Source organism: Cannabis sativa, chromosome 5 (assembly GCF_029168945.1).
Source record: "Cannabis sativa cultivar Pink pepper isolate KNU-18-1 chromosome 5, ASM2916894v1, whole genome shotgun sequence".
Taxonomy (NCBI): Eukaryota; Viridiplantae; Streptophyta; class Magnoliopsida; order Rosales; family Cannabaceae; genus Cannabis; species Cannabis sativa.
In genome coordinates this window covers 62,463,827-62,470,639 of record NC_083605.1, presented here as the reverse complement: position 1 = coordinate 62,470,639, position 6,813 = coordinate 62,463,827, and positions in this window count along the sequence as shown.

Here is a 6,813-nt window from a genome sequence, read left to right as displayed (position 1 = left end):
TTAGGTAATGTATTATACTTTTTTTATTCTATTTAACTCCCATTTTTTTTTAAAAAAAATAATAATTAAAAAAAGAAAAGAAAGGAAAAAAAAATCATGTAACTCAACTCTAGCAATTCTAAATTAAGATCTTTTCAACATTGTATGTATTTTTATTTTTTTTTTATAATTTTTCTGATTTTTTATTATTATATTCAACTCTACTTAATTACTTATATAATATCAATATCAATATCTATCTATATATTTATATAATTCTATTGTTAGGGATGGTGATGTGGCATCTTCTATGAGCTTTCTTTTCAATTCTTTGCTCTCTAATTTTTTCATATTTTTTCATATATTTTTAGATTTTTGTTAGTTTTAAGGTGATGTGGCATCATTTATGAAGTGATTCTTCTCTTTTATCTTTCTATCTATAAATAATAATAATTTTTAATAAGTAACTTAAAAATTTGTAATGACAATATTATTTATTACGTTCATAGGTAACCTATTAGCTTAATTACTAATATATTATTTATATGGTGTATTTAATTACGTTCATTTCATGTAAGTTATATACACTCAATTACTATAACTAATTTCATATATTGTTAGAGATATGAGACTCTTCATTATCATGCCACATTTGAGACTCTTCAATACTCCACTTAATTTATATATCCTTATGCCAACAGAAAAAAAAAATATATAAATTTATATATATCAATCATCTTCAAATCCTATCATATAGGGAGATGTTAATTATAAACTCTAGAGCAAAGGCTCTATGTAGGCTACGCTAAAAGTGATATTACAAATGTTACAAAACTATAATCACACACTTTTAGAAAGAATATGAGCTGTATTTTTTTTTTTAATTTTTTTAGAATTTAATAGTGTAAAGCCCGCTTAGTTAATTTGGAAATTATCAGTTGTTTATGATTAATTACGGAAATTATTTATAGCCATTTAAATAATTTATTATACTGTTATTTATTGAATTATGAAATGCATTGCTATGTCATTCAGTAGTTTTCATATTTTGCATTTCCGGTGCCCGGTATTTTGGAACTCGGCGTTTGGCTCTGTAGAAATCACAACTTAGTATGTTAGTAGTTTGGGGCGGGTTTTTTTTAGACATTGGGAATGTCGGGAATGGCCGAGAATTTAGAATTTCCCAAAAATACCCCTTTAGTGTGATTTATGTGGTTTTATGGTGGAGGGGCAAAATGGTCTTTTTGCCCCATTAGTGTTTTGTCTTATGTGGAAATTAAATGGAAATTAAATGTTTAATTGTTTAATTAATGGCTGAAATAAAATGTGATATGTGGCTTATATTCTTTTTCCTTTTCATTTCATCACTTAACAAAAATACTAAGTTTAGAAAAAGAAAGAAAATTTCAAAAGAAACTCTCCATTTCTCTCTCTATTTCGGCTGAAGCTTTGGGCAGCAAGGAGCTGATTTCTCCATTGATTTTTACTTGTTAATCCACCTCCTCTTAAGGTCCATTGCATGCTAGGTTGGTTCTTGTCTCTCCTTCTTTAATTTCTTGAAAAAAATGTGTAAAAAGTGATGGTTGCATGTGAATTGTTGTGATACTTGCTGCTGTGAATTGTTGTTATTTTCTAAGGTTTAATCTTGCTATTTTATGTAGTTTAAAGTTAGTGTATGCATGATGGGTACTTGGAATCAAGTTTTGAAGTTTTTTTAGTTCAAGAGCATGAATTTGGAAAATATATGTTGAATCTGTAAATTACTTGCTGTAGTTGATTGTTTTCTTTTTCAGAGGCTTAGTTATGCATGTTTATGTAGATTTGAGTGGGTTTGAATGCATGCTAGGTGGCTTTGCTCAAGTTTGAGCTTTAATGGCAAATTTTGATTCTGTGCATGAAGCTTTGTGTTATCACCTGGAAAATGTTTATTAGGGTCTAATTAGCAGGTCTGGAAAGTTTGGTTGAGTTTGGAAACGTTTTGGTTGGAGAATTGATTCTTGGGGTTTTTCTCGGGTAGGGGGTCCCATTAACCGGTTTTACACTGCTTGTAAAACCGGTTACCCGGATTTTGCAGTAGGGTGAGAAACCGGTTTTTCTCAACTTGCCGTTTCGCGCTAGTTTCGGGATTTCGGACAGTTTGTTCTCTGCTAGTTTGGGGGTATTTTGTGTTAAGTTATAGTAGGTTAAGTTTGGCTTTAGAACCTTTGTCCCCGTTGTGATTTAGCGTGTCACTTATCGGTGTTGTGATTTTTACGGTTTAGGAGCCTGTAATCCGCCGCTCAGCTAAGTTCCAGTCAGGTTGACCAAGCACACACCGATCGGAATCCAGGGTAAGATTAGTATAACGGTATGCATATGTAGATTACATGTTTAGCGTGCATGTAGGAAGCCCGCTAGATTACATTAGTTATGTATATAGGCTTCGAACCATCCAACCCCGTCACGTCGGTACAGTGGAGTATGACCGACGGAGTATGACCGGCTCGACCGATCAGCCGACATTTGGTTGGTGGTTCCGTGCTATTGACCTATCCCGTCGGTACAGCTGGAGTATGACCAATGAGCTCGAGTATGACCGGCTTCGAATCGATCAGGAGGATACTTGTCAATAGTACCGTCCCTATGAACGTTCAAAACTCAGTACCATGTTGGACATGGCAGTAGTGGCTCAGTATCATGTTGGACATGGCAGTAGCGGGACTCAGTATCTTGTTGGACACGGCAGTTAGAATTATGTATGAGTATTATTATGCTTTTCTTACTGAGTCTGTCGACTCACAGTTTACGTTTATGTGTAGGTAAAGGCAAGGCTATAGCTGATGGACCGTGAGCGAGCTTATAAGATTGTACATGTCGGGGCGGTTAGGCCTGGAGCGTACGATCCTCGGGACAGCAAGGATGATTTTTGTAATTAGTTGTTAGACGACCTTTATTTTATGTAATAGTTAAACAGTTAAAACTTTTTGTAAATAATTTTATAATCGGGATCCCGAGTCTTTTGTAATATTGTTTTATAAGTTTAATTAAAAAGCAAAATTTTAATTAATCACGTTTTTCCATAAACCTCGTTGATTAGCAACGAGCTGCACAATATGTTTGAAAATCACGTAATACGCCTAAGTTAGTTAGGGTGTTACAATTTGGTATCAGAGCCGCCAGGTTGTCTTCCGAAGATCGTCACGACATGTACAATGAGGCGGTCAGAAGCGCCAAGAGGAAAGAGTTCGCTCACCTGACCCAGCGTGAGAACATGAGCGTCACTGAGTATACTACTCAGTTTGATCGGTTGGCGAGGTTAGCCTCGGGAATTGTGCCGACCGACTTCAGTAAGAAGGAGAAGTATCTGGACGGGTTGAATGCCAGGATCCGGCATGATCTGATGATTACCACCGACGACAGCACCACCTATGCTCAGATGGTGGAGAAGGCACTGCGAGCTGAGGGCGCAGTGGGGTGTATGTCGGGAATCGGCCCGGTACTCCGGTGAGTGGCGGAGCTCCTACCCCTCCTGCATCAGGCTATAGCAGGGGGAGTAGTGGTTCGGCCATTGATCAGAGGAAGAGAGCACCCACTGCTTCCGGTGGCTCGAGTCAGAACAAGAGGTTCCGGGGGAACCAGAACAGAGGGAGTCGTCCTGGTGGTACTGAGACCCGGTTCTCCTATCCCGAGTGCCCTAGCTGCAAGAGGCACCATCGGGGCGAGTGCAAAGGTCAGGGATGCTTTCATTGTTCCATGCCCGGACACTTCAAGAGGGAATGTCCCCAGCTTCGACCAGAGGCACCGAGAGCTCCAGCGATACCCACTCCAGCCAGGGTGTTCGCTATCACTCAGGCTGATGCAGATGCAAGCCCATCAGTTGTCACAGGTCAGCTTTTTATTAACAACTCGCTATATTCAGTGCTGTTTGATTCTGGGGCTACACATTCTTATGTGGCGGCCAGAGTCTTTAGTAAATTGGGTAGACCCTATGATAGATATGAATCAGGGTTTGGAACCCTGTTACCTGGCGGAGAATTGGTTATCTCCAATAGGTGGATTAGGTCTATGCCGATCAGGATAGATGGTAGGGAGTTAAGTGCTGATCTGATAGAGATGAGTTTAGTCGAATTCGATATTATTTTAGGAATGGATTTCCTATCTAAATATTCGGCGAGCATTGACTGTAAAAGGAAGATGGTGGTCTTCCAACCGGAAAGTGAAGAACCATTTGTATTTGTTGGTTCGGTTCAGGGATCTCGGATCCCGGTGATCTCGGCTATGTCAGCGAGAGAATTGTTGCACGGCGGTTGCTTAGGGTTGCTGGCCGTGGTGGTGGACACCACTCGGCCAGATACCATTCGGCCAGAAGACATCAAGGTGGTTCGGGAATTTTTAGATGTTTTTCCCGAAGAACTTCCAGGGTTACCACCTCAGCGGGAGATTGATTTTGTGATTGACTTGGCACCAGGGGTAGAACCGGTTTCCAAAGTCCCGTATAGGATGGCTCCAGCTGAACTTAAGGAATTAAAGATTCAGCTCCAAGGGTTGCTTGACATAGGGTTCATTCGGCCCAGTGTGTCACCCTGGGGAGCCCCGGTTTTATTCGTCAAGAAGAAGGATGGATCTATGAGGATGTGCATCGACTATAGGGAGTTGAACAAGCTGACGGTGAAGAATAAATATCCATTACCTAGGATCGATGACTTGTTCGATCAGCTTCAGGGGAAGACGGTCTTCTCTAAGATTGATCTCCGTTCGGGTTATCATCAGTTGAGAATCCGAGAGGAGGACATTCCAAAGACGGCTTTCCGCACTAGGTATGGACATTACGAATTTCTGGTTATGTCGTTCGGACTAACCAATGCTCCCCGCAAAGATTCATGGACCTGATGAATAGAGTATTCAAGGATTTCCTCGATATCTGTGTGATTGTGTTTATCGACGACATCCTCGTGTACTCTCAATCAGAAGAGGAGCATGAGTTACATCTTCAGATGGTACTACAACGGCTTCGGGAACATAAGCTTTATGCCAAGTTCAAGAAATGTGAGTTCTGGTTATCTCAGGTGTCCTTTCTAGGGCACATTGTGAGCGAAGATGGGATCAAGGTGGATCCCGGGAAGATCGAATCCGTCAGGGATTGGCCGAGACCGAAGACAGTGACAGAGATCAGAAGCTTCTTGGGTTTAGCTGGGTACTACCGTAGGTTGTCGAAGGGTTCTCCAAAATTTCAATGCCCCTAACCGAGCTTACAAAGAAGAATCAGTGGTTTATCTGGTCAGATAAATGTGAAGCTAGTTTTCAGGAGCTAAAATAGAGGTTGATTACTGCTCCGGTGCTAGCTTTGCCTTCGGACAAGGAGAAGTTCGTAGTCTACTGTGACGCATCCAAACAGGGTTTGGGGTGTGTATTGATGCAAGCCGACCGGGTTATCGCTTATGCCTCCCGTCAGTTAAAGGATTATGAGCAGCGATACCCGACTCATGATTTAGAATTGGCCGCAGTGGTTTTTGCACTGAAGATTTGGCGGCATTACCTTTATGGGGAGAAGTGTGAGATCTATACCGACCATAAAAGTCTCAAGTATTTCTTTACTCAGAAAGATTTGAACATGAGACAAAGGCGTTGGTTGGAATTAGTGAAGGATTACGATTGTGAGATCCTCTATCATCCCGGAAAAGCCAATGTAGTGGCCGATGCCCTAAGCAGAAAGGGTCCCGGGCAAGTAGCTAGTATGATTCAGATCTCACCTCAGCTAGCAGAGGATATGGTTAGATCCAGCATTGAGTTTGTGGTAGGTCAGCTTCACAACTTGACGCTGCAATCTGATCTGTTGGAAAGAATAAAAGTCGCTCAGATGACAGATCCAGAGTTAGTAAAGGCCCGAGATGAGGTGTTGGCTGGTCAAGCCAAAGACTTTTCAGTGTCAGACAATGGGATGCTTTTGTATAAAGCCAGAGTTTGTGTCCCGAACAGTGTGGAACTTAGAAATGAGATCTTTGAGGAGGCTCATTCTACCCCGTATTCTCTGCATCCCGGCACCACTAAGATGTACCAAGATTTGAAACCGTACTTCTGGTGGAGCGGTATGAAGAAGAATTTGGTAGAATTCGTATCGAGATGCCTCACTTGTCAGCAGATTAAGGCTGAACATCAGAGACCAGCAGGGTTGTTGCAGCCTCTAACCCTACCAGAATGGAAATGGGAAGATATTACGATGGATTTTGTGGTCGGGTTACCTAGGATCACGGGGTTATTTGATTCCATCTGGGTAGTGGTGGATCGATTTACGAAATCTGCTCATTTTCTGCCGGTTAGAACAACATTTTCAGTGGATCAGTTGGCAGAACTGTATGTCAGAGAGATAGTGAGACTTCACGGGGTACCGAAGTCTATAGTTTCGGACAGGGATCCGAAGTTCACCTCCAAATTTTGGCAAAGTTTGCAATGGGAAATGGGTACAAAGCTGAAATTCAGTACAGCATTTCATCCTCAGACAGATGGTCAGTCCGAAAGGACAATTCAGATATTGGAGGACATGTTGAGAGCCTGTGTTATGGACTTTGAAGGCTCGTGGAATAAATATCTACCGTTGATAGAATTTGCATACAACAACAGTTATCAGAGTACGATAGGGATGGCCCCCTATGAACTGTTGTACGGTAGGAAATGTAGATCTCCTATCCACTGGGATGAGACAGGGGAGAGGAAATACCTAGGTCCAGAGTCAGTACAGCGGACCAATGAGGCGATAGAGAAGATAAAAGCTAGAATGCTTGCCTCACAGAGCAGACAGAAGAGTTACGCAGATCCGAAACGCAGAAATGTTGAGTTCCAAGTAGGGGACCATGTGTT